The 11,342-nt window shown below is 46.6% G+C and overlaps 1 long non-coding RNA gene across 7 annotated transcripts; it reads left to right on the top strand.

The window, feature by feature from the left end:
• The first annotated feature begins 5,241 nt into the window (after positions 1-5,241).
• Positions 5,242-10,194, top strand: LOC311313218. 7 transcript variants are annotated; one of them, XR_014630599.1, is made up of 7 exons: positions 5,242-5,298; positions 6,141-6,179; positions 6,817-6,876; positions 7,223-7,363; positions 8,694-8,926; positions 9,039-9,198; positions 9,776-10,194. It is a non-coding gene; the product is annotated as an uncharacterized lncRNA (long non-coding RNA). The 7 variants fall into 7 exon arrangements; XR_014630600.1 differs by lacking the exon at positions 6,141-6,179 and adding an exon at positions 6,222-6,260 and having other exon boundaries at positions 5,261-5,298; XR_014630601.1 differs by lacking the exon at positions 6,141-6,179 and adding an exon at positions 6,222-6,304 and having other exon boundaries at positions 5,273-5,298.
• The last annotated feature ends 1,148 nt before the right edge of the window (positions 10,195-11,342 follow it).

The following is an 11,342-nucleotide window of genomic DNA, read 5'->3' as shown; positions in this document are numbered from 1 at the left end:
ACCTAAAAATGTCTAAAGACTGACACGAAATATCAAAACATACACACATATACAACCAACTCCCGTACACTGAAATAATGCAGAGTGTTATACCATGTAATATCGTGATATCATGAAAGTTATTTTGTTATCCCGTCTATTTTTTCAGCTCCAGATGGATTGGACGGGCTGGTTAGGCACAGTTACTCAAGTGTAATTCAGAATGTGGGTCATCGTCATGTGACTCACACTCCAAGCCTCAACTCGGTCACATGGTCTGTCTCCTGGGTCAGAATACGCACGCACACGCACACACTCCAGACACACACACACACACAAGAGTTTTTCGAATGTGACCATAGCTAGCAACGAGCCAGGGTGCGCGCGCCGACGTTATTGACACAGAACTCTGTACTGCACAAAACAGAAATATTTTAACCTGTACTAGTCAGATACATGCCAGGGAAGCCAGGAATAGGGCTAAACATGAAATTCAGAGTCCATATCCTTTAATACTGTATGACATGAACCATGACCTGAAGCTCTACTAATAAAATACATCAAGAAATATTGTGACTGACTGATGTTCACACTGTTCCAGCACCACCACAGATACCGAATCACTTCCTGTCCTGGGGCCTCTAATAAATGGACATTACCTCTCACTTATAAGCCTTCCCCCAATTATATACCTGTAGGGCAATTATATAGGGCCTATGAGCTCCCTGAATATGACCAGATTTGATGACATGTGTGGCCTTTATGTCAACAATCAGACTCAGAAGCGAAGACGGCTTGTTTTGAGACGTTTGACCGTGCTGCCGAAACCGCAGCTTCACCCTCACCACCGGCAGCGGACAGTGAAGCAGGCTGCGATGCCTTAAGAATGGCGTCCCCCAGGGATCTGTCCTGGCCCCCCTTCTTTTTAACATCTACACCTACGACCTGCCGACCACAGTCTCCTGGTGTACCTCGCGCTGGTGTACTCAGCTGGAGACTGGCAGACCGTGGAGGAGACACTGAGCCAGGACATGCAGACACTAGCGGCATACCTCCGGAAATGGAGATTGAAGCTCAGCGAGGCAAAGACGGTGTTGGCGGCCTTCCACCTTAACAACAAATGTGAGCTCCGAGTCCACATCGATGGAACACTCCTGCCATACAGCGCCGAACCAACCTATCTCGGCGTGACACTGGACAGGTCGCTCACGTTCTGCTGACACCTCGAGTCACTGCGCAAGAAGTTAACAACTCCGATCAGGCTGGGGCGCCGGGGCAAAAACACTGTGTACGTCAGCCCTAGCACTGGTCTACTCCACCAGTGAATATTGCGTCTCAAGTCGAGACACCCTTTTGTGTCTGCCGCACGGGATCTCCTGCAGCAATGCAGAGATCTTAACATCAGCGAGGCAGGATGGGCGGAGCACACCTGGCGTGTGGAGTGGGAGGCGAACACCTCCAGACTCTGTGATTACATCCTGGCTGCTGGTCCTTCCCCTACCGGGATGGACTTACCTAGACCGGGGTAGGTGAGGCTTAATCGCCTCCGGACCGGCGTTGGATGCTTCCGCTCATTGATGCACAGATCGGGCTTGGTAGTGTGGCGAGTGTGGCGCCGAGGAACAAACCGCAGACCACGTCATCCAGGACTGTCCGATGTACCGGACACCCAACGGAATGTGTGGCCTGACGGTTGAGGATGACGAAACGGTGACGTGGCTCCTGGAGGTGTGCCCGGATATATAGCCCGGGTGACCCCTCACCCAGGCTCGGGGTGGTAAAAGGATAGCCCTCGGCAGGCTCGGGGTGGTAAAAGGTTAGCCCCTCGGCAGGCTCGGGGTGGTAAAAGGATGGCCCTCGGCAGGCTCGGGGTGGTAAAAGGATAGCCCCTCGGCCCGAGCCAGAAAGCAACAACTGACCCAAACAACGAAGCAGAAGTGTGCTGTGCTCCTGAGTGAATATGAGGAGGGTGTGTGTGCCCTCTGTCCATGTCCTGAGAAGAGAAGATAGACAGGGACCGCACTCAAAGGAATGTGTATTTTTATTGCCACAAAAGGTTTTCGGCCATCCGGCCTTCTTCAGTGTGCATATAACAATGGTTTGGTTTGTGGATCTTAAATAGGCTGGTGTAGAGTATGTTCCAACAGGTGTTGTCAATCAACAGGTAATTGCAGGCTGATGGAAAAGTCACAGATGGGAGTTTTCTGGCTCCCTCCCCAGTCCATTTTCCAGTGCACACAGGCCTACGCATTGGCAAGAAAATTACAATATAAATTACAACATTTTGCTTTGCAGAAGAGCCCATCAGTTATGTTGCACAGTATAATGGGAATATGGATCTGTAATCGGTTCTGTAATTATTGAACAATATTTAGAAATTAGTTTGTTCATGTGTGAGTCAATGATCACAAGGAATTAGAACAAACCGCTGCATTTAATTAGGAATAGGCTACAAATTCACACCACCAACACACGTAGGCCTAAAGGTCTATTTTGGCTCATAATGAACAAACAGGATAGGCCTAATCATTTAGCCTAGCCAAATGATTTACACAATACTTGCATGTTATGACATTCTCATAAATAATAAGGTGAACAGTAGGCCTAGGACAAAGTGTGTTTCAACTGATGCAGTTTTCGACTAATATTGTTATCACATGACGCGGATCAGTTTACAAGAGGAACACCTCGCCATTCAGCCCAAACACCAGTCCTGCTCCAACCTCCGCCGCAAGAGCTTCGGTTTTACACTGAAACCACCGTCATTGTCATGCAGTCACTATTTATGAAGGGTTGAATGGGCTGGTCCATTTACCATTTCGAGGCAATCGTGGGCGTTAATTAGCCAAGCTATAATAAGATAGCTGGCATTACACTCGTTTAACACTCACCAAAACCTTGTAAAGCCGATCTCTCATGCCAGCTCTTACAGAACTTACTAACTCTCCTTTCGCATTCCTGCAGCTCTCAAAATGGCCAGACTAAAAGCAATTTTCACCACTTTTAATCATTTTAAACTCATTCTAGAATAACTGCTTTACAGTCTTATGAAAAGCTGTGACTTTCTTCACTTGCAAAATATGTTTTAAATTGACACACATATATGCATGGTCATGGCACAATTCAAACGGGATCAAGAAATGATTTGTTGTAAATATTTTTTTCCATAATAAGGTCCAATGGGACCTACTTCCGCTTAGGCACTCTGTACTGCATCACTTCCTGTCCTGGGCTCAGTACTACCAGAGATACTGCATCACTTCCTGTCCTGGGCCCAGCTTCCTCTTCTGCTGTGTCAGCGTTCAGAACTACCAGTGGGAAGAGACACAGAGAGGCAGGATCTGCCCAGAGATCAACCCTGAACAGACTTCATATACTGCACAGAGCCACAGAACACACACACACACACACACACACACACACACACACACACACATACTCTCTCTCTCTCTCACACACAGACACACACACACGGTCAGTTTCTGATTGACTGAGGTTTCAGTAAAGAGGAATTTGTCATGTAATCTCACACCTGATAGCTGTTCAGTTACTCCCTCAGGCAGGGTGGCGTGTGTGTGTGTGTGTGTGTGTGTGTGTGTGTGTTCTAGCACTGTGACTGCTGATGTCACATGTTCTTATACTGTAGAAGGCTTTGATGGTGACTAGGATATACAGTCGGTTCACTTACTATAGACAAAGGTACTCGTTTATTTTGCTTTGGATAAAAGCGTCTGTTGAATGACTAACATGTAAATGTATATGGTGTGTGTGAGTGAGTATGACTGTGTGTGAGTGAGTGTGTGTATGTGTGTGAGTGTGTGTGTGTGTGTGTGTGTGTGTGTGCAGCAGGCCAGGCCTATCATGTTGCTGCAGGACACAATAACAGCAGTGATACTGAGAAATTAGCAGCCTGAGGCTCAGTAGTGATAACAGAAGCTTTAACTGAGGGACTGAACACACACACACAAACACACACACACACACACACACACACACACACACACACACACACACACACACACACACACACACACACACACACGCCACATGACACATAAAAGGAGGCAGATGAAAGCCTAGTGTTCCCTGACTGTACATTGTTTAGTCTGGATGAAGCTGATGTTGCTGTGAAGGGCCCGCTGCACCAGACCGCCTTATAACAACGATAGCAGACCACCTGACCGACCTCTGACAAACCTGGGGGACGCTGGGTTCCACCTCCAGCTCTCCGCTCATAGGGTCCGGTCTGCGGTGGTCTGTCAGGTCTGGGGTGGTCTGCCAGGTCTGGGGTAGTCTGTCAGGTCTGGGGTGGTCTGTCAGGTCTGGGGTAGTCTGTCAGGTCTGGGGTGGTCTGCCAGGTCTGGGGTAGTCTGTCAGGTCTGGGGTAGTCTGTCAGGTCTGGGGTGGTCTGCCAGGTCTGGGGTAGTCTGCCAGGTCTGGGGTGGTCTGCCAGGTCTGGGGTGGTCTGCCAGGTCTGGGGTGGTCTGTCAGGTCTGGGGTGGTCTGTCAGGTCTGCAGTGGTCTGTCAGGTCTGTGATTCATGGCGTCCACACTGCAGCCTTGCTGAGTGTTATTGGGAAGGGATCAATTCCACAACATTCTTCTTCATCCAATGAAAGAGAAAGCTTTAAGACCCGAGCTATCAATACCACCCCCCTCCCCACCCCACCCCACCCCCCCGGGCCCTGAGAGAAGCTTCAGTCAGGTCACATTACCAGACACTCTAACATTGCTGCAGTAGTCACACACACGCGCGCACATATACGTACATACACACACAGATACACCCACACAGACACACACCCACACATACACACACGCCAGCCCCTGAGAGCTGCCGCAGTAGTGCAGAGAGGGTCTTACTGCAGGAGAGCAGGCAGACAGGACCACATAGCCAGTCCACCCTACTCTCTCTTTCACACACACACACTCACGCAGACACACACACTCACGCAGACACACACCAACACACACTACCCAGATAGCAAAAGACATTGATTCAACGTTGGATTTTGGTCAAATTGGTTATTTTTGGTTGAGGTTGAAAAATCTATGTTAATTCAATGTTTTATTACAGATACCATTTCAACGATTGAAAAAGTGTTGTTGAATCAATTTAATATAGATGCTGGTTTTTCAATGTTGAAATGCCCTACAATGAATTGACATTGTTTCAATGTGTGGTGCTCCCTCCACCTTGCGCAGCTCGCGAGACCAACCAGATCTCACGGGACTTGAGGTCCCCAAACTTTTGCATTTAATGTTCCAACGGCCATTTATTTTCCCCATACGAAGAGGAGTCAAAGAAATCACAAATCCGTAAGAAATCTCTACCATCCTTCAGACATGACATCGAATTTGGTCTGATACAGTCAAGATAAAGCATTATATGGAATATTTGGGTAAAATTGTGCATAGAAGACGATATGTTGTCTAGCTCCATGTGTAGGCCCGGACTAGCACCTAGCTAACGCAGCTAGCTCATGATCCAACATGAATCTCGACCATCCTACAGAAATTAAATCAGATTCGGTCTGATACAGTCAAGCTAAAGCATCGGATGGGATATTTAGGTAAAATTGTGCATAGATGGCTGTTGTGCGTTTTTTGTTTGAGCTAGTGCTAGCATGTGTTAACTAAGTTAGCTAGTGCTAGCATCATGGTCTTCCTAGGTGCCTAGCTAACATGTGTAGGCCTGTACTAGCACCTAGCTAACATGTGTAGGCCTGTACTAGATCCTAGCTAACATGTGTAGGCCTGTACTAGCACCTAGCTAACGTGTAGGCCTGTACTAGCACCTAGCTAACGTGTAGGCCTGTACTCGCACCTAGCTAACGCGGCAGGCATGCTATCTAACGGAAATTAATCTACCATCCTTCAGACATGACATCAAATTTGGTCTGATACAGTCAAGTTAAAACATATATGATATTTGGGTAAAATTGTGCATAGATGACTATGTTGTGCGTTTTTGGTCAGCTAACAGTGGTATCCTCTAACCAGCAACACCTTGGTTGCTAACTTGGCTTTAGCTAGTAAAGTTAAAGCTTCATATAGGATATTTAGATACAATTGTTGCATAGATATATATGCTGATATATATTTTTTACTGTTGGTTTATGCATAATTTTTTTATTCTGCTTTGTTTCCTCTAATTTCAGGATTTTACTACAAGTCAAGGGGATTCACTACAAGGCCAAGTAATATAATTAGCACCACCTCTCTTTACCTCTTTTAATCAGCATCAGCCCAGCACCAGGTCAGTCCAGCCCCAGCACCAGGTCAGTCCAGCCCCAGCACCAGGTCAGTCCAGCCCCAGCACCAGGTCAGTCCAGCCCCAGCACCAGGTCAGTCCAGCCCCAGCACCAGGTCAGTCCAGCCCCAGCTCAGCTCAGTCCAGCCCCAGCTCAGCTCAGCCCAGCCCCAACCTAGACCCAGCTCAGGTCAGCCCAGCCCCAACCTAGACCCAGCTCAGGTCAGCCCAGCCCCAACCTAGCCCTAGACCCAGCTCAGGTCAGCCCAGCCCTAACCTAGCCCCAGCTCAGGTCAGCCCAGCCCCAACCTAGCCCCAGCTCAGGTCAGCCCAGCCCCAACCTAGACCCAGCTCAGGTCAGCCCAGCCCTAACCTAGCCCTAGCCCCAGCTCAGGTCAGCCCAGCCCCAACCTAGCCCCAGCTCAGGTCAGCCCAGCCCCAACCTAGACCCAGCTCAGGTCAGCCCAGCCCTAACCTAGCCCCAGCTCAGGTCAGCCCAGCCCCAACCTAGCCCTAGCCCCAGCTCAGGTCAGCCCAGCCCCAACCTATTATTATTATTTTGTTATTTCTGTCTATTTCTCTAGGAACGCCAAAATGTAACGCCAGCCCCTACTACGCTATGCCATCAGAGCAAGCAAGGAATGGTATGTATTTCTCATCTTAAATGTTGCTCAGTGGCCTTGTGGTTAGTGTCCACCCTAAGATTGGGAGGTTGTGAGTTTGATCCCTGACATACCTGTCATACCAAAGACTGTAAAAAAAAAAAAAGGTACCCGATATCTCCCTGCTTGGCACTCAGTATCAAGGGTTGGATTGGGGTAAGTCCCTGCGACATACTAGCCTCATGTCCAGGGGGTGTACTTGTCCATCAAGCTGCCTCACGCTATGGAAACATGATATAGGCTCCTGCTCTATGGGCCACTAGGCTCGAGAAGCATTGGTTCTCATGACTTGCTTATAAACAATTAATAATGGAGTCTTATCTTTTAGACGGCGGTGCCAGCTATGCACACGGCTTCAGCTCACCGGGCCTGACTCAACTGACCCCTCGCCCCCCACCCCACCCCCCTTCAGCTCCAGAAACACCACCGGGAAGGTTATATGGAGGGGAATCAAGCCAAGTGTTGAAAGGCAAGTACCTTTTTCTGAGCAGGCTCTTAACCTTACTGATGCCCTCTGAACTGAGAAACCTATCCCTTGTGACTTTCCCATCTTTGTCATGTTTTTTTTTGTCATGGAGTTTAGGTTTAAAATTTAAGCACTTAAAGGTGGGGTAAGTAGTTTGACGTCAACAAGGCCTCCGATTGGTCATCTTTTCCAAAAGAACCCGCCCCTCCCTCCTGTCAATCATGATGTAGTCCCTCCCTCCAAACATGACTGGTAGGTGTGGCGAGATAGAGACCCTGATTGGTCAATACATTCGGGCGCGGTGCATTCTTTGAGTCCAAAACACAGAGGCAGCGGTAAACACGGAGATCCAAGTTTATTCTCAGAGCACTTCTGTTACTGATAGCTGAAAGGATATTGTGCCAATTTTACCAAATAAAGCCAAAAGCAAACTACCTATCTCACCTTTGAACCTGCACTACGTAACTTTTTTGTGATTATATTGTTATTTTGTCCAAGCTGTATGGTGTTTTGAAACTCTAAGGATCCTGTATTCATGGAATGAGCAACACAGCTAAACATGTTGGTATTTTGCCAAAATCCCCTGTTGGTATAGGAATGGAGGGAGGGGGGATAGGAGGGAGGAGAGGACGGGAGGGAAGAACGGATGGGGAGGGGAGGGAGGGAGGAGAGGAGGAGAGGACAGGAGGGAAGAACAGATTGGACAGGAGGGAGGGAGGACAGGAGAGGACAGGAGGGAGGGAGGACAGGAGGGAGGGAGGACAGGAGAGGACAGGAGGGAGGATAGGAGGGAAGAACGGAAGGACAAGGGGGAGGGAGGACAGGAGAGGACAGGAGGGAGGATAGGAAGGAAGAACGGATGGACAAGGGGGAGGGAGGGAGGACAGTAGGGAGGAGAGGAGGGAAGGAGGACGGGGGGAGAATAGGAGGGAGGGAAGGAAGACAGGAGGGAGGGAAGGAGGGACAGGGAGGGAGGAGAGGGATGGAGGATAAGAGGGAGAGGAGGGAGGACAGGAGAGAGGGAGAGGAGTAGTGAGGGAGAGGAGGGGATTTTGGCAAATTCTTTGGGGGCGCTACCCACACGTTTAGCTGTGTTGCTCATTCCACAAATGCACAATCCTTACAAGTTGTACCTCGTTGTAAAGGTGACTAATAATGCTTTCCAACGGTATAAAATACAACACCAATTGCTATTACTAAAGGGGAGAAATGATTGACTGAAATAATGTTTCCGAACTTTTTTGAAGAGCTTACATATAACTTACACAAATGGTGTAAATGGTGAATCTATCCTTGAAATTTAATGTAAAACCAATTCTTTTTTTCCCCCAAGACATTGCTGCCATGAGAAACACAAAGATTCTTACGGAGCTATGTATGGAGGTGAAGCAGATCTCACGTGACATTCAGTTTATAAAGACTGAGATTGCTAAACTGAATATTCATGGAGCTGGACCAGTGTCACCGAGAGAAGACAACTTCCCCATCGTGCTGCCACTCACCAACGAGGAGCAGTTTGATGAAGCTGAAGCTGCTCTGAGGGAGGAAGCAGTCCGTCGAAAGATGGTGAACAACTTAAAATTCATTACATTTGTAATTATTTATAAATGAGTAGATACTCTGTGCATTTACATAGTACTCTGTAGCACACTAACCATTTTCTCTCTAATCTGTTAAGATTACGCGCCTGGCATTAGTTGGAGGGACCAACTCTGAAAACATGATCCGACGAATGCTATCCGCTGCCATGACAAACACTCTAGCCTGCATTTTTAACTGGCTGGGAAAGGGAGAGAAGAGGGCCTTCAAGGACACACTGATGCAGGACTGCATGTTTGGTGAGCCTGCACCTCAAAATACTAGTATTAGTACTTTACTCCTCTGAGACACAGAGAGTAGACAGAATTGAGTATTAGGGCCCATTCATACTCTACATATTCATACTCTACGCATATTCTACATAAGCGCAAGCAATGCAAGCTTCGCAAGGCTACGCAAGACTTCCTTGCGTGTGTCATGCCGAAATTTGTCACTTGATGCAAGCACAAATGCAATTCCTTGTGTTTCCGATAGGGATGCTAAACTTTCACCATGGTTTTCGCCGTATAGACCTATTTGCCCCCCCTGCTTGACTGGTGATATATTACATCTGACAATACACACAAGCTCAGAGTCGTATTGGAGCTTACGCTCATAACGTAGCTTGCGTTGCTTACGTGAGTATGAATCAGGCCTTGGTGTGAATCAATTATATGAAGATAGGCTTGAGGGTGGGTTGATGGGTGAATTGCTCAATTAAGGCCGCCTGAAAATCTAGTACACTAAACAGTACACAATGGAACGCATCCACTGCAGCTTTCTTCTCCCTATTATTATGATTAAAAATAAATAAATTATAACTTCTTTTTTTTTCAGTTGCTGCTCGTCAATTTGACTGCAGGCTGACGGAATTGACTTACAGGGATGGAGTGCAGAAGTGGCTGCGTTACGCACCAGAGAGGAATGGCGGGGTACGACGGAAAGAGAAGTCTAAGAGTTAAAAGGACTAGGTATAATTCCTTCAGATTAAGTTCATACCTGTTGATCTGTGATTTAGCTGCTCTCTCCCGTCCTTTCACACTTCCTACTGTTTCGAGTGGGTTTGTTATTTTTTGTTCATGTCGTCTTATTCTGCACGACGGCCTTTCTGAGTATGACAACCCTGTTTGCAGATGCCAGGTTTTTGTGTCCACTGGAGTTTCAGGAAATGTTTTGTGTGAATGTTGTGTGCTTAAGTGCACAAACGATGTACAATGTTCATATAATTGAAACAAAGTACTGTAATAAATAACTGAATGAGTAATGGGCTCTTTTTTTGTTCATAGAGCATTGTATAAGATATCTTGGTCGGTTCCCTGTAGTGTCTCAGATGTAGTAGCAGGATGTACGTGCCATATACAAGCGCAAGCTACTTGTGACTATAGAAAGAAAGAAACTGGGTATGGAAAGCACAAGATTGGAAATGGAATATAAGCGGCACTAATAAAGGTCAAGCTAGAGATAAGAAAGCTGAAACAGGATGAAAGTAAATTCGAACACTAAAATTATTGATTACTAGTTATTTTGAATAACATTGTTTCAATGTATAATGCAATGCATAATATAGTTGAATCAATGTTGATGCAATTCTACATTCTTTCAATGTTGATCATATCGTCATTGAATCAAGGTTGATTCATTGTCGGGATTGATTGAAAATTCAATGTTCTTTCAATGTTGATCATAGCGAGCACTTTCAATGTTATTTTCAATGTCTGACATCAATGTTGATCTCAATCTTCAGCGTGACAATATCTCAATGTTGATTCAATGACTTTTTGCTATCTGGGTAACATGGTGTATTTCCAGTGCATTATACCACTTTAACTTGACTCTACTCTATTCGCTTTTATTTTTATTTATTTTACTTCGTTTCCACTGCAGATACACACGAGTTCAGACGCCACGCCCCCCACGCCAGTTGCTCTGAACCTTGAACAAGGCCGTCCAAAAAAGTACCGACTCGGCTGTTCTCAGTGGAAAACCAAAAAAACAAGTACAGTCGAGTCGAGTTGGTACTTTTTAGTGCAGTGGAAAACCAACTATAGCCTACACACACTAACATAGGCTACATACACAAACATACACACTTACATACAGTACACACACTAACTTGTGTTTCTTGTCACAGACTGAAAAATCCCAGATCATGGAAAAATTAACATTTGGAGTAAGCCTTCCCTTTACATATACCTCCCATCCCATGTTAGATTATATCGGCAGCGTAGCACTCAGTCCAGCATGTTTAACATGACTGCATGGATGCTAACATTAGCCCATGTAGACTGGAGTCTTAGCTGTAGCTAGCTATTGATGCTAACATTAGCCCGAGAAAACTGTAGTCTTAGCTGTAGCTAGCTATGGATGCTAACATTAGCCCGAGAAGACTGTAGTCTTAGCTGTA

Source organism: Borostomias antarcticus (genome assembly GCF_949987555.1).
Source record: "Borostomias antarcticus genome assembly, chromosome: 9".
Classification (NCBI taxonomy): Eukaryota; Metazoa; Chordata; class Actinopteri; order Stomiiformes; family Stomiidae; genus Borostomias; species Borostomias antarcticus.
This window is presented reverse-complemented; position numbering and strand designations above follow the sequence as displayed.